The 23,065-nt window shown below is 40.6% G+C and overlaps 1 long non-coding RNA gene across 1 annotated transcript; it reads right to left on the reverse strand.

Moving 5' to 3' along the window:
- Positions 1-13,991: 13,991 nt before the first annotated feature.
- LOC127786259 (uncharacterized) lies at positions 13,992-17,793 on the reverse strand. Its single transcript, XR_008019937.1, has 7 exons — positions 17,284-17,793; positions 17,114-17,192; positions 16,473-16,687; positions 15,485-15,751; positions 15,080-15,320; positions 14,359-14,518; positions 13,992-14,267 (listed from the first exon to the last, which is right to left on the reverse strand). It is a non-coding gene; the product is annotated as an uncharacterized LOC127786259 (long non-coding RNA).
- Between the last annotated feature and the right edge of the window lie 5,272 nt (positions 17,794-23,065).

The following is a 23,065-nucleotide window of genomic DNA, read 5'->3' on the forward strand; positions in this document are numbered from 1 at the left end:
TTAACATTAAAATAACTGATTTGTATATTATTATAGATGTGTATCCATTATTCAATCTTAATATTGTTTATAAATTCCAATATTGAAAAAAGAAATATTATTGTATGACATTTTTTTAAAAAAATATTGACTTGACCTGCGTGGTAATTTCATTTGAATATTTTTTTTAACCTTTTCATTGGTACAATACTCATGTCATCTTATGAATTAGTTGATGACTTTTTCTATTGCCTTGTTTTCTGGTTGCTGCGAGGAGGGCTAGTGGCTGGAAACGCAAAGAGCGGTGGTACTCGGTTGCTCGGCAAAAATGGCGGATAGGGCTTGTGCAAGCTTCAAGTGACGGCTACTCCATGCGACGCCTGATCGTGGGTCACTTAGGACATCTTATTTGTAATTTAGCTTATTATATAGTTTTCTAAAAAACTGGATATCAATTTTGACCCTAAAATCGTCCAAATGTTCAGCGACAACTCGAAGCGGGTAGTATATCAAATGCAAGTAATGTACACAATTTTTTTTAGGCAGATCATATTGATAATTCTTTGTTCTAGTAACAGAACATTGACGAAGGATCAGTATACATGGAAGGAAAGACATGATAGTTTATCCTCATATCATAGCACCAAACAATATCAGTAAACATTCATTTCTATGTGCTTTTGAATTGAACTGACATTAACGAATGTGGTCGAAAGAATGATTTGTGAACATGTTTCATATGTGTCCTCGTACCCAAAATGGCGTTTTACTCTTCCTCGCTCTGGAAGCAGTGTTCGATATGAATACGAACATATGACATTCTACTATCAACAAAGAAGTCGACCACGTCATTGACCAGGGATCATGCTTGATTTCAGCAGTCTATGATTTTCATTGTCAGCTGAAAAATTATGAAATTATTATGTGACAACAGAAAGGTCATATGTTCTGCCTTGTTATAGACAAATTTCTTAAGTAACAAATCTTGACAACAAAATTCAGAGCACCAACATTATGTGAACAAAGAAGCAGAATAAACAATGCTATACTTGTATGTTTTCAATGAGTCTGTACATGTAAATTAATTTGTCAGGAATTAGATACTCTAATAATGCAGTAGCACTTGGAGTAGAAAGCAATAGTAAACCTGCATCTTGCATCCAGTATGTGTAAAACCGATTAGTAACCAATTAGTCAGGCAGCTGTCTTGTTCAACTGCTTCAGAGTTCAGACCTGAGTTACTACCCTGAGCTGCTGTAGAAATCATTTATCATACTTCTCTTTCTTCAATGTTGCAAACCAGAACCTGTTGTCTCAAGTAACACTATGAAAATTGGAAAGCACTGATTATGTGAAAGTACTTACTTAAATCTCAGTATTCAGAACCGGATAACATTAAGATTAGAAGAATGTTGTTTTAAAAATATGCCTACTTAACAGGCTCTATAACGTGTATAAACAATTTTTTCAACAAAGATTGTAGGATAAAAGATTGATGGTTTCTATTGAATCTGCCAACAATAATCCATGTTCTATTGACATGGATGTGGGGCATTTTATCATGCAGTCAACTCTGCAAAGAAGACTGGTATATTTTGGAATTAGGGACATCTATCACATTCTAAACTGGCTGAAATTTGGATCATCAAAAAAGAGTAGTTTAGATAACATAGATGCTATAATGCAGTTTAGCTTAATCAATCGTACAATTGAAATTGATTACAAGCATGCCCCTTGCATCTGAAACTGTGTGCCCAGTGGTTATCCAAACATCAAGTACCATCTATTAAAAAAAATCAAGTACCATGACCAAAAGATAAATCTATCATTTGGTAGCAGCGAGAGTAAGGATTTCATCAATTGCTGAGGCATTTTTAATTTGTACGTTGACTTTGGAGTGTCTTAATTTCCAAATTTATGTGTAGTAATGTCAATTGAAGCTAAACAATTACTTAGATTTCTGAAAATATGAATTTTTGGTTGCCAACTAATTTTGCAGGCACAAAATAACATGTCAAGTTACCAAATGGGAAATGCTCCAGTTCCATTGTGAAATGAAGCAGCCAACTAAGATAGTTCAGGTTTGTTTGACCAACATGTTGATTTATGAACAGAGTACATGAAATGGATTGCATCGAATGATTGATGACATCAGTCATCCTATCAACACATCATGGTTTAACACATAAGATTTAGTTAAGCCAGTACAAGTGACTAATCTAGTTTCATTTGGAAGTGTCAATAAGAAACGTCGAGCTTGAGTTTTGTTTTGTTATATCGATGCCTAATTTTAGCAGAAGAAACATATGCATATAAAGTGAATATAACAGAACCTGAAGTGAATAATGATTGATGTATCATGAACCAGAGTTTAGGATCTGTTAAAGGAGCAAATAGGAGAACCTGATAGCTGATCAAGTCAAATTAATTTTCTGCGCTGATTCCCCCTTGTAATTCACAGTGATAAACAAGGATATGATCTGCATTTACAACAGCAACAGTCAGTATGAAGTACAAAACTGAATCATACTTTAAACCAGAAGTTTCCTCAAAATAGGACATCAGGTACTGAAAAAACATCATACAAAATAGCAATGCAGTAAGCCAGTAATAAGCTCATCAGATCCCTCATCTGTGTATGATGCCAAAACCAGAACTTGGTAGATATGAACCAACATGAGATCCTCCCACCTACATGGCGTAAAGGTAGGGCATTCCATGTCAATTATGTGGCACTATATGATTCCAACAAAATTCTAAGCAGAAAATGTAAAATATTGAAGGGAATTATTCAAAAAGGCAAAAAAAAAAAATACAAGGATCTTATACCTTTTTCTCCAAATCAAGTGCTTCAGAAGCAAGACTCTCAAGCCAAAACAGAATCTGCAGACATAATTGTGTCACAATGATCTTTGCAACTAAATGGCAATCCTCTTGACTGGAAGTTGTCGGTGGCTATCAACAAAGATAATTCAGACTTTAGGTGAATTTACAGTTATGATTTCCGAGGACAAAGTGTGCATGTACATGAACTTAATGCATTAGCCGCTATGTATGTATAGATTTCCATTACAATCATATAAGGTGGGTTGATGGTTCCTTGCATGCAGTTAGCACTACTCTACAAAACGAAGAGATCAGTATGCGTGTCACATTTTGACAAATAACAGATTAGCAGTGAACTTCCTGCTTGCTAACCAACCAACCTTATTTTATCTGAAATTCTGAACTGATAATCGTGGAGCACAACAAAACAAACCAAATCAAGGCAAACCGCACTGCCAATGCCACATTTTGGATTCGCTAGATGAATAGGTGAAAGTACAAAAACCTGTTGTCTGCAGGAGTAAGGGTCTTCACATACAGAGAAAAGCTGTGCATTGAGGAGCTGTGTTCTTGGATAGAGCAAACGAACCTTTGTTGTCTGCCCTCCTTATTGCTGGACCTACGCTTCTCCTGCTGCTGTTGCTGGTGACTGGTGACAAGAGCCGTCAGTTCCCTCCATGCTTTGCGACTGCACGCATCATTTTGACACAAGCATTAGAGATAAAAAAAATTACACTAATTCGTGCACAAAAACACCAGAGCAATCAGAATCAACAGCTGGAGATAATCGATGTAATGATTATCACGGAATTTGGGAGGGAGGGAGGAAGGTATTGTTAACGACTGAATTTGGAAATATCAGTATTGGAGAAGAAGATTAGATCGAAGCGGAATCGAAGATGAAGATCATTGCGGAAACAGAGTAAGAATCGGCTGGAGTCCAAATCGGCTACGATCGGGATCGGCTAAATCCGAGTCAGACTGGGTTAGATGATACAACCGATTCCGACAATACGACTTGGTGTACGTTATCGGGCTGAATTGATATGCTTCAAGATGATTGTCACGCATGGATAGAGTCTTGAGAAGACAATTGTATCTATTAATTAGGATATTTTATGTAATTTCCTTAGAGATATATTTGGGAAAAAGTCTGCCGTAAAGACTTATGATATCTTAGAGTTTGTTAGAGATAGGAGTCGTGTCTGATATGGACGTAGTTTGTAATTCTCGGGTATAAATAGACCCCGAACCCCTTGTAATCAATTAACACACGTTCAATACAATCTCGGCGCATCGCCACCCTTTTTACTTTCGTTTTGTTTCAACGAGTTCTTACTTTTGGGTTGAGCTGCATCGGTTTAGATCTTCAACAAAAGGTAAAACTTGTTATGGCGGCTTGCGTTAGAAGGCAGCCGATTAGGTTAAATACCGACATTGACTTAGATTATATAAGATATCTACCATTGTATGAAACATCCAACGACTTGATTGTCTAGCTATTGTCCTTCTTTTCATACTTATAGCTGCATCAGTTGAGTTTGATCTTATGAGTCGTGATTAGAATCCCAATTTCTAGCCTGTCTTTGGTTGCCGATTAGGGTAGCATCGGGGTTTCAGCCGATTTTACCTGATTTAACTACTTTTATTCTATATGCTTAATTGACATGTTAAAGCCACCCTTTATATTAAGATCCTATCGCATTTAAGTATATTATGCTTTTGTTTAGTATATTCTACTTGCCTTAATATCTTAATATAGAGTGGTATCGGAGTATTAGCCGATACATGCTAGATCTATCTGATCGGCTATGCTATGAACATATATAGTCTTGTTGTTAATATATATTTCAATCTAAGTGATTTATACTGTCTCGGCATGGCGACCGATCTATCCCAATCACTTGATTTAAGTATATATCGACATAAGGACTATATATTGTTAATATCTACAGCCGATCGAGTAGATTTAGTTCTTTCTTACTTATTCATGATTTTTTTGAGGGAAAGCACTGTAGGGGAAGCCTCCACAGTTAATATGTTAAAAAAATAAAAGGTTTATAATTACAACAAGTTAATATAAAGATTTAAACAATCTCTCTCAGAAGGAATAAGCCTATGAACTAAAAGGGGAGAGATCACTCTCCAGGAGGAAACAGAAGGAGCAACATTATTAAAAATTAAATCATTCCTTTGCCTCCAGATATTCCAAGCTGCATAAAGCACCTTGTCTACAAAGTGCGAGGACGTGTAGGAATTCTTAGTTGCAAATAACATTTCATTAAAGCTAAGAGATAGATTCCAGACCAAGCCAAACTGTGCCCAACACTCAGAGCTAAAAGGGCACTGAAAAAACAAATGCCAAGATGTTTCCCTAGCCCCTGCCAAACACAAAACACAGGTCAAAGAAGCATTTTCAGGAGAACAGTGCCGTCTGTCTAGCATGTCATAGGTGTTCAGTCTGTCAATTAAAAGAAGCCATCCAAAAACCTTGATCTTCATTGCACATTTACTCTTCCAAATCCAATTGATATAAGCTGGAACCTGAATATGTGAAAAATTCATGGCATTGATTTTCTGGGAAGAAAATATTCCATTGCCCCAAACATAGGTCCAAGTATCATTCTCATCATTAAGATTATCAAGAGGATCAGTTGAAGTCAAGTGTAGATATTCCTGCAAAGCTTGCTCAGACAAAGGTAACACAAAGAGCTGAGACAGACTCCTTTGTGAAAACATTAAAACTGAAAGGCTGGCATCCCTTGCAAAAGAGAAAATCCTAGGATACACTGAAGATCTGACTTTGTTATTCCAAAGATCACCCCAAAACAGACATGATTTACCATCTCCAACAGAACAAGTTGAAATGCCCCTAAAAATATCCACAAACAGCAGGACATCCCTCCACCAAAAAGATCCTTTAGGAGCGCCTTCTTGCTCTATCAATACTCTCAATTACAGATTTAGGAAGGGACAAAGAGCACATATAGTAGGTAGGTAAAGAAGAGAGGACTGCAATAACAATTGTCAATCTATCCCCATAAGATAAAAGAGCTGTGGTTGCAGGAAGTCTTCTCTCAACTCTATCAACTAGAGGAGCAAAATCTATAACCTTTGGCCTAGTAGTTCCAAGAGGAAGACCCAAGTAAGTGAATGGCAAAATTCCAACTGTGCAACCAAACATCTTAGAAAGATGTTCCACTTTCTCTGAGTCCACATTTAAAGGTATCATACAAGACTTACTAAAATTAATTTTAAGTCCAGTTGAAGAGGCATATGTATTTAGTATGGCAGTCAAGAAAAGCAAGGTATCATCAGCATATTGGACAACAGGGAAGTTACTATCAGTAGTTGGAATTGGCATAGAAAGAACCCCTTGAGCACAAGCCTCATTAATCACAGACTGCAACAGATCTGCCCCAAGCACAAAGAGGAGAGGAGACAAAGGATCCCCCTGCCTAACACCTCTTTTACAATAAAAGGATTTACCAGGAACACCATTGAGAAGGACTGAGGAGGAAGCTGAAGAGAAAATCTAAGAAATCCAACTTATCCACTTAGCATCAAATCCTTTTTGTCTCATAATTTCCAAGATTACAGAATGTTCTATAGTATCAAAAGCTTTCTCAAAGTCCAGCTTTAAAAGAATTATCTCTCTCTTAGATTGTTTGCACTGATGTAAATATTCAAAAGACCATGCCAGACAATCTTGTATAGACCTTGCCTTAATGAAACCATACTGATTATGATGAATTAAGTCACAAATGACAGACTGCAACCTATCTGCCAAAACCTTTGTAAGAAGCTTCAGAGCTACACTTTGCAAAGATATGGGCCTATAATCATTAACTTTCTCTGGGGTTGATTTCTTAGGAACCAAAGTAATGAAGGACCTATTTATACTTTCAAGCAACAGGGATCCTTCACAAAATTGAGCACAGGTTGTAGAAATCATGCTTTATTATAGGCCAGCAAGATTTCAGAAAACAGCCATTAAAACCATCAGGTCCAGGGGCTTTATCAGTGGGCATTTTTTTAACAACTTCATCTATCTCTAAAGTTGTAAAACTAAGAGACAGAAAGTCAAGATCATTTACCCTATTCATAAGGCCTGGAAGGTTGACATGCATAACTGGAGAATTAGAAATTCCCATCCTTTGCTGAAAAGTTTGAAAAATTACCTCTGCTTTCTCAGAATGATCAGTAAGCATTCTACCTTCATCAGATTGCAAGTGGGTGATAAGATTTCTTCTATACCTTTCAGTTGCAGCAGCATGGAAAAATTTTGTGTTCTCCCCTCCAAACTTAGCCCATCTAATGGTGCATCTTTTCTGCCAATAAATCTGTTTGAACCTAAGATATTGCAGCACTTTACTCTTAATGATAACTCTGAAATTCCACTCTGCCAAAAGGTAAGATCTCTTAGTTCCTCCAACTTGTCGATAAAAGAGACTGCAAGGTTACAATTAGAAATCAGAGTGGTCAGTTTTGAAATGGTCTTGCTCCACTTCTTTAGTCCTTTTCTCAAACTCTTAAACTTCGCAGTAAGGTTTTTTTCTGCGTCTGTGCTGTCACCATGATTGTTCCAAACAGAAGTAACAAGATCAAAAAAAAACATCATGTTCTATCCAGAAATTTTCAAACATAAACAAGTCAGCCTTTGGGATAGAAGTGCCAATCTGAACAACACAGGGAACATGATCAGAAATTAATCTAGCCAGAGGCTTAACCATTGTCTTCGGGAAAGAAGCAGACCAGGAGACTGTAGTGAAAAACTAGTCCAATTGTTGAAGAAGGGGGCAATCTTGCATATTACTCTAAGTAAAAGATCTCCCTTTCAAAGGCAGTTCCAAGAGGCCCAGATTACTGATTATGCTATTAAAAATCATCATGTCATTCATATTGCCACCATTTCGATTTCTATTGTCAACAGATCGATAGAAGTTAAAATCCCCCATAAAGAGCCAGTTTTCGTCATCTGGGATGCTTAAGTCAAAAAGCCATTGAACAAAAAGAGACCTCTCCGGTTCCTGACAGGGACCATAAACAGAAACAAGAGTCCAAGACTCAGCACTAAAAATGGAAGTAAACTGAATAATAATAGCCGATCTCGTGACACATAAGGTATTAGCAGAAAAATGAGCTCCAACCCAGCAAACTAAAATACCACCAGAGGCTCCAACAGAGGGAGAAAAAGAGAAAGAGTCAAATCTTTTAGGAGCAAGTTTCTTAATATAAGCAGAATCAAAGCTTTCCCTCTTAGTTTCCTGAAGACAAAACACTGAACAACCACTCTCATCAATCATCTGCCGAACTGCCCTCCACTTATCATCAGAATTTAGTCCCCATACATTCCAGCACAAAACATTCCAATTTCTAGTGGAGCTATTCATAGGAGAACAAAAGATAATAGGAGAAAACACAACATAATTTAATTACATTCTGACAAAAGTCACAGACTGACATAATAAGAAACGTGACCATGAACAAAAACTAAAGCTTAACCGACAAGACGAATAGAATAACTGAGATGGGTAACCTAAAGGGACATAACAGAAATTGAGAGAAGGGACAAAACAAGGTCCTAACAAAAGACCTATTCAACCTAAGGACCTGCAGGATGCAAAGCTTTATTCTCTTCATTGGCAGAATTGGAAGCAGAAGCCAAAAGCTTATTCTGTGTCACATCCTGAGGAGCAACACCACAAAGATCAGTTGCAATTTTCTGAAGCAGAGGGACAGGGCAATCAGCAGTCCTCTCAGTTTCAGTTGAAACATCAGCAAATTCAGTTTCCTGGACAGTGCTCCCAGGAAAAAGCAAACCAACCTCATTAGCAACCTGCTTGAGCTTCTTCACAGATTTCCCTCTGGGCTTTCCGATGCCTTGATATAGTTAACCTGCAGCTTTATCGGCATAGGTAATTTTGAACCAAATTTAATCCCTCCAGAAATTTTGCCAAAGTATGATCTCTCTGCTCATCCTGCGGATTACTTCCTCCGTTTCACAATGTAAGACTTTCTAGCATTGCTCACATTCATTTAAATGTTAATGAATCTAGACATATATATGTGTTTAGATTCATTAACATCTATATGTATGTGGGCAATGCTAGAAAGTCTTACATTGTGAAATAGAGGGAGTAGCATATAACTCTTGCCACAGTCCATGAGCTGAAGAAGTGGCAACTGTGAAGTACTCCCTCCTTCCCTAAATGTTTGACGCCGTTGACTTTTTTAAGCATGTTTGACCGTTCGTCTTATTCAAAAACTTTTGTGAAATGTGTAAAACTATATATATACATAAAAGTATATTTAACAATAAATCAAATGATAGGAAAAGAATTAATAATTACTTAATTTTTTTAATAAGACGAACGGTCAAACATTTTTTTAAAAAGTCAACGGCGTCAAACATTTTGAGATGGAGGGAGTAGCTGTTAGGAAACGATAGGCAAAGAACAATAGATCAATCACAGAAGACACGGGATTTAACGTGGAAAACCCTCCTGGAGAAAAAACCAAGGGAGCCAGTTAGCAAAATATCTTCACTATATCGGGGTGAGGTTACAACACCACACGACGGCTTACAAGAGGTATATATATGAGGTGGAGCCCTAAAAGGTATTAGGGTCCGTACCACGAGGGCTCCGCCCCGGACCCCCGGAAGTTCCCAGGCGCACAACCCAATGGGCCAGCTTCAGCCTCCGCTTCACTACGGCAGAAACTGGCATTTTTTAAGTTCAAATGAATTTGGATCACAACTCAACAAACTCCACCTTAAGACAAATTTCTTCTTGAAGCATGAATCAATCCTTCACCCTTAACACAACAAAGACAAAAAACACTTTCAGCGCCAAATAGCCTCTTGGGCTAAACCACTATACCAACATGAATAGGATTTGTCATCATATCAGTAGGATTTGTCATCATATCAGTAGGATTATCATGAGTTCTTATCTTACATACCTTTAGCTTACCTTGCGTGACTACATCGCGAACATAATGGTACTTGATATCAATGTGCTTTGTCCTCTCATGAAACATCTGATTTTTAGTAAGGTATATGGCACTTTGACTGTCACAAAACAAATTAATGCAAGAATCAACTCCACAAAGCTTAGCAAACAATCCTTTTAACCAAACTGATTCTTTACATGCTTCAGCAATAGCCATGTATTCTGCTTCAGTGGTAGACTGGGCAACAATAGGCTGCAATGTTGCCTTCCAACTCACAGCACAACTACCAATAATAAACACATAACCTGTGAGTGACATTCTTTTATCCAAATCAGCAGCAAAATCTGAATCCACATAGCCAACAAGTCCCTTATCAGTTTTGCCAAACTTCAAGCAAGCATCAGCTGTGCCTCTGAGGTACCTGAAAATCACTTAACAGCTTTCCAGTGTTCTTTACCAGGATTAGCCATGTATCTACTAACCAAACTCATAGCATGAGATAAATCCGGATGGGAGCAAACCATGGTATACATCAAAGAACCAACATTACTAGAATATGGAACTCTTGACATGTATTCTACATCCTCATCAGTACTAGCACATTGTAAAGCTGATAATTTAAAATGAGGTACAATAGGAGCACTAACAGGCTTTGCATCGTGCATATTAAAACACTAAAGAACCTTCTTAATGTAACTTTGCTGACTAAGAAATAACAAACCAGAATTTATGTCTCTAGTGATTTCCATACCTACAATTTTCTTAGCAGCACCAAGATTCTTCATATAAACTCACTACTCAACTGTTTCTTCAATGCAGTGATTTGTTCCTTGCTCTTGGCAGCAATCAGCATATCATCAACATATAACAGCAAGTATATAGGTGATCCATTAACAAATTTAATGTACACACAACTATCAAATTCAGACCTCTTAAAGCCATGTGACAACATAAATGAATCAAATCTTTTATACCATTGACAATCAAACCATATAAGGATCTTTTCAACTTGCAAACATAATCCTCCTTACCAGGTACTATGAACCCTTCTGGCTGGTCCATGTATATCTCCTCCTCTAGCTCTCCATGTAAAAATGCTGTCTTCACATCTAACTGCTCAAGCTCAAGATCATGCATAACAATAATACTGAAGAATGTACGAATTGAACTATGCTTTACAACTGGAGAGAACACATCATTATAATCAACACCAACAATCTGACTGAAAGCTTTTGCTACTAACCTTGCCTTAAACCTCGGAGGCTCACTGAGAGAAAAACCCTCCTTTCTCTTGAAGATCCATTTGCAACGGACCTTCTTCTTCTGTTTTGACAAGTGCACAAGCTCCCATGTGCCATTCTTCTAAAGAGACTGCATCTCCTCCTGCATAGCTGAGATCCACTTCTCACGATCACCAGAAACAATAGCTTCAGTGTATGTAGCCGGCTTAAGAGTATTCTCCACCTGTTCAGCACAACTAAAAGCATAATAAACCATATCACATTACTCAATAAGACGGACAGGAGCTCCACAACTCCTCTTTGTTCTGCCATGTGCAATAGGTTCATCTTGTGGCTGTAACACAAGAGGTGAGTGTTGAACAGTATCATGAACATCATTATCCACAATTTCAGTTTCCTGATCATCCACGTACTCTTGCACACTGACATATTGCTGCTCCTCATCAGAACCACCTGGTATGACATCTATGGACAAGCTGTTATTAAACATAACATATTCATTGAAAACAACACTCCTGCTCATGAAGGTCTTATTAGTTTCAGTATTCCATAACTTATATCCTTTTACTCCTGAACCATAACTAAGAAACAGACACTTAATAGCTCTAGACTCTAATTTTCCATTATCAACATGAGCATAAGCAGTGCATCCAAAAACTCTCAACTGTGAATAATCAGCAGGCATACCAGACCATACCTCAATGGGAGTTTTCTTATTAAGTGGGATAGAAGGCGACCTGTTGATCAAGTAGCAGGCGGTGTTTAGCAGCCTCTGCCCAAAAACGCTTGTTCATGCGAGCGTTCGACAGCATACAACGGTCCTTGGAGATGATGGTTCTGTTCATGCGCTCAGCCACACCATTCTGCTGTGGAGTGTACGGGACAGTGCAGATCATTGTCACGCGCCGTTGATCCCCGGCCCCTCGCGCCGCCACCGGGATTGCTTGCCCACGCGCCCCCTTCTGTACCGCGACACCGCCGCCGACTCCCTCATGCCATCTGCTCTCTGTTGCGCCGCCACCGGAGCCCTCTCCACCGCGACGCGAACAAGGTAATCGTTGCTCGACCCCATTCCATCATTATTAGAGTGTCATGGCTACTATTTGTGTATGTGCATAAACCTATGAGAAAATAGATTATTATGCGGATGTGTGGTAAAGAAAAATATTATCTTATATGTTTCTCTAATTTAGATAGCAGGCCTAATCTTTTGTCAAGTTACATAGCGTATAATATGGAACTACGGAAGTACATGCAAAAAATAAACTGAGAGGATATTGATTCTTTTGTTTTTTGAGCTTGCAATTTAGTTGAGACCTTGCGTCCATAAGAAACTGATGTTCGATGATCAAAGTTGTGCTTCACTGTCCAGTTCTGCTCTATCATTTAGGATTTTCGTTGCCCAGCCAAATGAAGATGCCATTAGTCTACACATGTTTCCTGTTTTCTTCAAACTGATATTGCTGATAGAGGAGACTATCATTCATCAGAATAAAAGTTACGGAGTAGAAAAGGACATAACTTCTCCGACATGACTTATGATCTGGTTTATCCTATCTTATAAGGTGTACAAAATTCTAATCTATGCTCAATATGTCTCATGTATAATTCTATATGACTCGTATATAAATTTTGGATATATAATATGACTCATTGGAAAAAAATTATGCATTTGTGCACGTGGATTTACTATTCTGAGAGCTGCTTGTGATTTTCAGTTTTTCACTTCTATATGTATGTCTTATTTATATCAAGATTCATTTACTTGTCTCTAATATACTACGGGGATTCGGTAGCTGAAGCTGTATCACCTTGTCACCAGTTGCACCGGCGAATGAAACATTGAGATAGGTACTATTTTGCATCCTTTCTTTTTTCTTGGCTTTATTACTCTGACTGGGATTTAATCTGGAAATTTATTTTGTTATTTTCATATCCTGACCACTTATATAGAAGATAATAGCACTGCATTTCTAATATACGTTTGTGCTTAATTAATTTACGCCATGGTGTAATGCAACTATGCAAGCATTTTCATGCAAATATTCTGTATTTTTATAATACATTTTTTATAAATTATATGGCGGGTCTTAATAATGCATGTCGATCAGCTACTGGTGATATAGTGATACACTTAGTATCTATATTCAGTATTTTTTTTATTGGACAGCGATTTATCAGTACCCAAAATTTATTATAAAATCTGGGGGTTTTGATGGGTAGATGTAACATGTGGAGTTACTTTTCATATCGACGAAAATTGTATTAGCTACATGCAATCCATATTACTCCCTTTTACAAATCAGATTGTTATTACGTCCAGAAAGCGTCGTATCCGTATCAGATACGTATGGGATACGGATCCCATGCTGATAATTTTCACAATTTTCGAATATATAATTAAAATAAATCTAGATACGTTCTCGATACATCCGTCCGTATGGCTGCCTCCACTTTTCTCGCCCGGAGGCCTAACTGCCGTGAGCTCGCGGCACTTTCCCTCGTCGGCGCCGCCGCCCACCATGCCGAATGCCGAACTCAGCACCGCCACCAAACGCCGAACGCAACCCCGCCGGCGCCGTAGCTGCATGCCGGGCCTTCAGACGCTGAATGCAGATATGTGTCTGGGTGTATTCACCGCCTCCACCACCGGACGCAACGCCAACATGGCACAACATTGCTGTCGCAGCCCCTGACTTGATTCCTTCGTTCCCTAGTGAAGCAAGTTCCATTGAACGATTGACTTGATGGCCTCTTCGATGCTTGAGTCTGCATGTGATTTTATCTATTCTTGTTCCCCTTTCCTGTTTTCTTGTTGGCCTCTTCGATGCTTGACTATATATATATACTAGTAATATGCACGTGCTAACGCTATGATGATATTTATTTATTCTTAGTTTCCACATATTTTCCTTATTATATAATTAATTAATGATAGCATAAACTGATTAGGAAGAAAATGATGGGCGTACTTTTTTTTTTGCTCTACTACTTCATATTTGAAATTTCTTTTCCTTTCAATTTCAGAATAAACAAGATGGCTGTTAACAACTCATCCCGCTGAGATCTGAAACGCTAAAACACAATTAATACATGCACGTGCATGTATTATTAATTTCTTATACAAACAGTCAATTAATATTTCACAATATCAATTACAACATACATCACAAAAAAAACACAACAAATCCATATATAGTCGTAGTAGTGCACAGATTTGCAGTTGTTCCATCTTTCTTCTGTTTTTCCTTCTCCAGTTTGATTCTTGCAAGTTACAAAAACTGATAGTCATGCAGATGGAAGTGGCATGGACTTCAAAGTCATGTGCAGGAATAATAATTCTGCTCATACTCACCATTCGTTTCCTTTCTTTTTAGAATGATGCACCACAAGCACTGTTTACAGAATTATAGAGAACAGATCTTCAAAGCAAAATTCATCTTCTATTTCCAATCAACAGTAGCCATATCCTCTATTCACTCATGGTAGAGAAATAAGAGAAGCAATAGCACCGCCTGGCACAAATGAACACAATTCCAATTATTATTTTGAGTCTATTTGCACAACACCGAACAATTCTTAATTATTATTTGAGAAAAATGAGAGAAATGTATGTAAATTGGCCATCCTTTTCTGTACTTACAGTAAAAATCAATAGCTCTACTAATAATTAATTGGTGGGCATGATGCATGCCATTTACCAATGGAAAAAAAGAAAAAGAAAAAAATATTTAAGTATGAATAACCCAATTAATCAACTTTGCAACTACAATTTTGTAATTCCATCATAGCACAAAATGAGAAAGACCTATGAAGTCTAACAAGAAAGAAACATAAACCACATCCTTTCCTTTCATTTTAGAATAGCACAAATGAGAGAGAGCTATGAGGTCTAACTTGAACCTTCTATTAAAGTATTCCTTGTTAGAATATGTTGGTCTGAAACTCCATGCACTACATTTAATTGTATGCTGATAGTTTACATCAATCTCACTGTGGCTCAATTAAAAGAGGTTTCATCACTAATATGAAAGATAAAAGAACAATATTTGTCGGGCGATAGGATAAGAATATACCTATGAACTGATAAAGCCTTGCGAACATAGATTGCAATACCTTCTCTGAAAAGGTAGCAACATAGCAGCCGTAAAAAAACCAGCAACGTCCTTTGCAGGACACAGAAGTTACACGGCCACCAAATTCAATCCATATGGTGGACTTGCATCCTGAACTCCTGATCCTTGTCATACAAAAGGCTTCAGAGCTGTGCATGCTCACAGTCTCAGCAAAGTAATGGTGGTGCTATCAATCTGTGGTCTGTAGGAGAGAGTAGACACAAAGCTGTTCAGAACCGGAACTGCAAGCAGCTTAACAGTGGTAAAGCTAAATTAATCCGCATAGCCCCATCAATTCAGAGCACATTGTACTGTAGCGTGTCATCAAAAATTGCATTATAACGAAGAGATCGATAGGATAAATACCTGTTGGGGGGGGGGGGGGTGTGGAAGAATGGCCTTGAGGGTGGTGATTCATAAATAAGACAATGGGAACATTGTGGTCGTCAGCAAGGCGACGCAGCCCACCATACAGGGGCAATGTAGCGGCCTGGGCGGCAGAGTGGATGCCTCTTGGCCTCAGCGGTAGAGCCAATCATTGCAGCGACCTCGGCAGCAGAGTCCAGGGTCATCACTCAATATAACCAGCAAACCTCCTCCCGAGTGAGTGCCTCAGCCGTGACCTCCATCACCCTAGGGGCCATTAAGAAGCTTAAATTTGAAACTACTTTCAGAAACATTGGTCTGTAGTTCTAGAATGAATTTGGAATAATGAACCTGGACTTCCTTTAAGTAGACAAAAATGATCACATTACACACCAATGATCACATTAGTCAATGTATGAGATATATGATACATCTTTGGGTAGAGATGTGCAGAAGTTAATAAATAAGAGATACACAGAAGATTGATATATTAATCTAAAAATCCGTATATGTGTGCCTAAATACTGGAAAGTGCTTAATTTCCTTACAACCTAGGCATTCCATTATAATGCAGAAGAAGCCCATAAATTATTTACCAGTTTATAGGATTTTACTCTGCTAGAAAAAGCATAAAAATTTAGTAGCATGCATTGGTACAAAGTTGAAATACATGCAACCATAAAACAGAGCAGAAGGTCACATCTCATTTGAAATTAAGAACTTGGACTTTACTGTAATAGAATGGGAAGATCAACTTAAAAAAGAAAACAACATATATCTCGTAAGTACTAAGTAAAACAAATGCACGGTCCACATAGAGAGCCAATGTATTGATGCAGGAGAGTTTGCTACCTCATTATCGACAAGCAGTTGCGTCCAAACTAAATCCAATGAGTTCCATTCATCAATAAGAAATAAAGGGGAACAAAGGGGACACACTATAAACCAAACAACGATTTTCTTCTAAAAGAAGCAGCAAAATGGGTACCCAGCACTTTGCAGGGACGGGACACAATCAGGGCAACTGGCTTAGGAGGTGTTGCTGTGGCTCTTCCTCAACTCCTTGACGGGTGGCATTGCAGCCGATTTGGTGGAACAAGATGCCAGACAAAATCAGGGTTACAAGTCGAATCGCGTTCGCCTGCAGTTGTCGTATAAAGCACGCCATGCAGTCAAAGCAGCAGATTGGATAATGCTAGCCTCCTGCAATATAACAAAACTTGATCCGATTAGCTTGCAGTATCATTTTCAAGTAACATTGGAAACCAAGTCCTGAGCCATCTACTTAAGAAGATAGAAATTATTCTCTCCATCAATAAACAATAAACAAGAATTAAAACCTTTTAGAACTTCCATTAAAAAGCTTTCAAAGGATGGTTTTTCGTTAAAATGCATACAAAGGTGTATATATCATCATCCATTAGCCACAATGTCTGTTAAATACAAAGTATGATGCACTTATGTACATTCCTGAAATGGAATAAATATTGCATACATCCAGGCGAATGGACCAAAGTCTGTCCAGTTCATACTATGCCAAGATCAATGGTGAAAAAATTGACGTGATCCTGAAATGATATTTTGAAAGATCAATATTACGAAGAGAAGAGTTATCTGATGAATTCATACCACGACACTGAGCCTCATATGGCTATTGGATGCAAAGCACCAAACACTTCTTGCCCAATAGTAAATAGCCAATCCGTATCTGAGGACAGACATTTTTTATGAGATAAATCAAATTTCACAAAAGAACAATATATTCCATTTCATAATTTAGAAAGCACAAGAATATATACTTATCCGATTGTTCACGTTAACTGCAAATTGATGCCATCGCTGTGTAGTTCACCCGTAAGCCAAGATGCCTGACAGAACGGATCTGTGGAGGCTGCTCCACCATCCCAGCCTGCGCTTGCATGATCAGAGATTCAGAATTGGTGTTAATCAAATTGGTTGAGCAAGCGGGCAGGTTGATCGATCGATCGATGGAGACGGGCCGTGCGCACACGAGCACCTCCCCTAGCCCATGCGCGCACGATTCCCGCCGATCCGGCATCGGCAGCGCGAGTACGGATCACTGGCAGTGGTGCTTGAGGCGGCAGCGGCGTCGCGTTGTTGGAGGAGAGCGGCGAGGTGTGGTGATGGCATTCCGGCAGCAGAGAGGGCTTGGGCGGATTCCCGCCGATCCGGCGTCAGCGTCTTGAATGAAATCGGTTCCGATCCGGCGATGGAGTGGGAGGGAGGGGGAGCGATGCGAGGCGACGGCGGCGACGTCTGGTGTGCGGTAGGGGTGGGCGTTCGGTAAGACCCAAAAAGTCTTTGGTTTTTGGTCAGTTCGGTTTTGCAAACTCAGGACCGAATTTCATCCAAAAAAAACTTAGGACCGGCAAATTCGGTATCGGTCTGACCGAAATTTTTGAGGAGAAAGTTTGGAACGAAAAATTTTGATAGAGGCGTCGGCCGCGCGGCGGAGGACGGCGGCGTCGGCCGCGGCGCGGCGGAGGATGGCGGCGGCCGCCGCAGCGCGGTGGAGGGCGGAGGCGGCGGCCGCGCGGGGGAGGGCGGAGCCGGCGGTGGCGACGCGGTGGAGGCTGGAGGAGGCGGCGCCGCGGTGGGGGCGGAGCCGGCGATGGGGGCTGGAGGAGGCGGCGGCACTGTTGCGGCAGTGGTGGTAGGGTTTCTTTTAGGGTTTCTTTTAGTGGGCTTTCTTTTAATGACCCAAAATTTCGGTCATTTCGGTTAATTCGGTTAACCGAGCCCAATAACCGAAATGACCAAAATAAATTCGGTCTTTTGAGGGCTGAGACCGAACAGGTAACCGAATTTCTCGGTCTCGGTCTTTTCGGTTCGGTTCTTCGGTTCGGTCTAAATATGCCCACACCTAGTGTGCAGTTGTGCGATGGCGGCGTCTGGTGTGCGAGAGAGATTAGGGGAGGGGGAGTGTGTAGGTCTAAGGTGAGGGTGAGGGGAAACGTGGGATGATGTGATCCGTTGGATTTGATGATTATGAGCCGTTGGATTTGATGAATGAGTAATGTAGGTGTAAAAAATGAGTTGGTGAATTATAGAATGGATGAGTAATGTAGGTGTAAGAATAAGTTGGTGAATTATAGAATGGATGGATATATACGAGGTATTATAGGTCTGATAATTATTGTGACTAGAAGTGTCAATGCATCTAGAGCTAGCACGGCTGCTAATCTAGCAGCAAAATTCATCATTCATTCAAATGATAGTGAGAAGAAGCCGTTGGGATGTGGTGATATGTTTAGGTGTTAGAGAAGAAGTAGAAAAGTCAGAGTATGCTGAAATACATTGAGTTTTTTTTAATCGATGGATATCTGTTTATTACTGGTGCTATTTCTCAACTAGTCTACACCTGAATCAACTACAAGAGATCATTACAAAAGATTGCTAGTACATTGTAATCGGCTATTTTCTTTTAAGAATTAATAATTTTCTTACATATCTATATCTCTATCTCTACTATTATAAAAATTGAAGATGTTTTTGCCAGTATTTTGGTACGTTATCTGTGTATGAGTCGATTTTTAAGTTCGATTGCTTTTGGATTCTAAGATCGTTTACTTTTGGTAATATAGAAGGATTCATATAAGAAATCTTTTTTAAAAAACTCGCATGCTAACTTGAGACCGATCGGACTCTTAACTGTAGCTCATGATTTTCTAAAAATATAAATATCCAAGAGAACTCCCACTATTAATTTCATCTTAACTAAACTATATAACAATAATAATATTAAAATAGACTTCACCCGTTGCAACGCACGAGCATTTTTTCTTTTTCTAGGCAATCTATATCTATATCTATACCTATATATACCTAATTAAAAAATAAGCAAGGTTTCCGGTAAAAAAAGTTTCATCCGTCCTTTCCTTTTTTACCGTTTTCCTTTTTTTAGTTTGCTTTTCGTTTTCCTTTTTTTTCGTTTGCTTTTTGGCCCTTTTTTCCATTCTTTCGGTCCGCTTTTCTTCCCATTTTTTTCTCGCCCTTTTTTCCTTTTTTTTCTGGCTTTTTTTCCCGTTTCTCTCCGTCCGTATATTTTTTTCTTCCATTTTTTCACTCCCCTTTTTCGGTTTGTTTCATCTGTGGTTTTATTTTTTTTTGTATGATTTGCTTTTTTATCTACCATACTTTTTTTTTTGGTGTCGGGCCAAACCCTAGCGCTGTCGTCACATCGATATGTCTCCCCATGCGTTCGCTCTAATTAGTTGCAAAAATCAATTCTTCACTACTCTCTCATCATTTTCCCACGATTTTTCCTTTCAATTCCGCTTTAATTCACCGAATTTAATCTCCATTTGAAAGTTACTTTTTTTTATCAAGTTTTGCGGATTCACCCCGATTTTGATAAAAAAAACAAAAAGAGAAGATTGAGTGTATAAAAGTCCTCACTCAATTTTTAGAAGATCGAGACATATTTGACCGGATTTGATGGGGAGGATCTGTTTTGGCATCATATGGACACGAGAATGTCTTATGGACATTGAAGACGGTAGTTAGCTATACAAGCTGGGACTGTAGCTCCACTTGTGGATTAGGTCTAATAGAGGCAGGAGATGCAGGTTAAGTAGAGGAGGTAGCGGGCTGGACTGGGACTAAAAGAAAGGAGTGGTTTTTTTTTCCAAAACAAAGAGTAAAATGTATAGCGATACAAAAATATTTTTACCCGTTGTAACGCACGTGCATTTTTTTTAGTGTGTGTGTATATATATATATGGCGCTATTGGTGCTACGTATTAAACATCATCTGATACAGCCCCCAACCCCACCCACACATGATCCCCACCCTGCCCCACCAGGTCCACGGTATGCAGCTAAAATTTAACTCACCGACGACCAATCTCAATCCCACCCCTGCGCCCCCTCCCTCTACTCCCATAATCCGAGTAAATTTTTTACTTGATGTTATTCAATGTGTGTCTTGTGATCCAACGGTGGTTGCACATTGAGCGATTTTTTAACTCAACCATACAATGAATTATTAAATATGAAGCCAGTTATTTTTTAACTGTTAGCGAGACAGCCAATGTGTGTCTTTGTGATCCAACGGTGTTCGCATATTGAGTTATTTTTTGACTCGACGTATTGACTTTATCCGGTTTATATATTACAGATTCCAATCGTAGAAACTGTCCACCCACACTTTCCTCTCCCTCTCCACATTTTACAGATCAACGACGGCTTGTGGTTCCTCATGGAGGGAAGAGGAACGGCGACGACGGTTAGGGGATGAGGAGTGGCGGCGAGGCAGTTCCGGTGATGTCTTCGCGTCGAGGAGGAGCGGCAGCGGCGGCGGTTCAGGGACGAGGAGAACCGACATTGAGGAGGAGCGGCGGTGGTGGTTCGGGGAAGATGAGGAGTGACGAGGCGGATCCGGCACGGCATAGGCTGCGGGCACGGTGGCGACGGGCGACTGCAGGCGCGGTGTTGGCGAGCGGAAGGCGCGACGGCTCCACCTCTACCGCCGAGCGGCGGCAGGTGCGACGTTGGCGGATCCGGCTCGGCACAATTGTGGGCGTGGCAACGACGGGCGAATGCGTGCTGGAGGCGCGGCGGCTCCACCTCCATCGCTGATCGGCGGCTGGCACGACATCGGTGGATCCGGCACGGCACGGCTGCGAGCGCGGCGGCGATGGGCGACTACGGGTAGGAGGCGGCACATCCGGCCGCCGCTCCGCGCTCCACGTGCACGGATCTGGCGTGGATCTTGTACGGGTGACGGCGGGTGCGGCTGTGATGGGCAACTGCGGGCAGGAGGCAAGGGGGTGGCGGATCCGGCTGCCGCTCCGCCCCTATGCACACAGCGCGAGCTCCGCAGCGGCGAGCTCCACGACAGCCACCTACACGACGCGCCGCCATCGATGTCCGAAGCAAGCGCCAACAAAAATTTAACTTATGCTATAGATTGTGAGGATGTATATGTTGAGTCAAAATTTTGTTGTCGTACCAAGTTAATTTTTTACTCAGTAATGTCGACGGTAGGTACCCGTGGACCGGATATAGAGGGTATTGGGGTACGCTGGTACGAGGATCTACGTAGTACGACATCAAGGAAACATGAGACAAAGATTATACTGGTCCAAGCCCCTTGATAGGTAATAGCCCTAATCCAGTTGATATGGGATTATATGGTGAGAACCACAAATTACAAAGGGAATAATAGAACTCGATGATACCAACGCGATCGTAGTCGAGTTGGTTCAACTAGATCACCCGGCAACTTGGCTCCTGTAGACTCCGGGTTCGTAGGCTGTGGTCGTTGTATTGGCTATGAAATTCGATGCCTTAGGTCCTCTCGGGGTCCCTTTTACATCGCAGGTCAGGTGGTCTCCAAGTAGGATTCGGAGACATCGAGCCCTGCACGATACAGTGATGACCCAGTCCTATACAGGTAGGAACCCTTCCATTGGTAGACTTCGTGATGAATTTCCTTAGCGTATACAGAGAACGTCCGTACACGCGCAGATGCACCATATTGCCATATAGCGTACATCCAAGGGTAGAGGGTATACCTTACTCGTAACCCTGACAGTAGCCCCCGACTTCTGCTTAAATGAACTCATGTAACCGATCGCGACTTCTGATGTCGGAGTTGTTGTCGTTCTCGACTGGTCGATCTCGGTGTGAGAACCGTAGAGACAAGGAGTGGTCGACAACACCATGCGAAGTTCAACGGTTATGAGTGAATTTAAATTGAAGTCTAAAAACCGCCTCGCACAACGGACCTAGAAATTTCCGGTGGCCATCTCTCTCCTTTCCTTGGAATTCGCACCGTCGGTAGTGCGCCTATTTAAGGGAGTTTTGGGAATCCATTTGGAGTCCGGCTGCTGCGAAAACTTTCTAGCCTCCAAACGCTCTTCGTCTTCTCCGCTTCCACGCAAACCCTAACTCACTCGCCTCGGTTTCTTCTCCGGCGATCTCCAGCGACGATGGACCTTGACAAGTCCACTTCCACCAGTGCGTCCTTGAGGAGGGCGCTCTCTCCGGTCGCGGGACCATGGAGAGGGAACCGAGAGGTACTGAACCTGAACCCGTCCTAGGCCGCATGGTTGCGGTTGAGGACTATATTATCTGTGGTTTTCTTCCTCCGCCTTCTGAGTTTTTCCTTCTCGTCTTGAACTTCTACGGTCTTTCTCTGCTCCATCTGAACCCCAACTCCATAGCCTTCCTCAGCATTTTTTCTCATCTCTGTGAGGCCTACATTGGGGTAGAGCCGTTTCTTGACCTCTTCCGTTTTTACTACGAGTTGGCGCTGAATGGAACCTAAAAAGGTATCCGGGTGTGTTGGTTTTCGACTTCGGGATGGCCTAAAGTCGCGATACATCCCCTTCCAGTACCCCTCTTCTTGTAGCAAATGGCGGGCGAGGTGGTTATATCTTCAGATAGAAGATTCGGATCCAGTCTTCGTTGTTCCTGAGGAGCAACCAGACAAGATTTCGTCTTGGACCGCCAAACCTGCCTTGACCCCATCCCTCTAGTCTTTCATCGATATCATCGATGACCTCCGAGTACGAGGGTTGTCGGGGTATAAAGTCGCTGCCAACTTCATTGGTA

The sequence above is a fragment of the Oryza glaberrima genome, chromosome 10, assembly GCF_000147395.1.
Source record: "Oryza glaberrima chromosome 10, OglaRS2, whole genome shotgun sequence".
Taxonomy (NCBI): domain Eukaryota; kingdom Viridiplantae; phylum Streptophyta; class Magnoliopsida; order Poales; family Poaceae; genus Oryza; species Oryza glaberrima.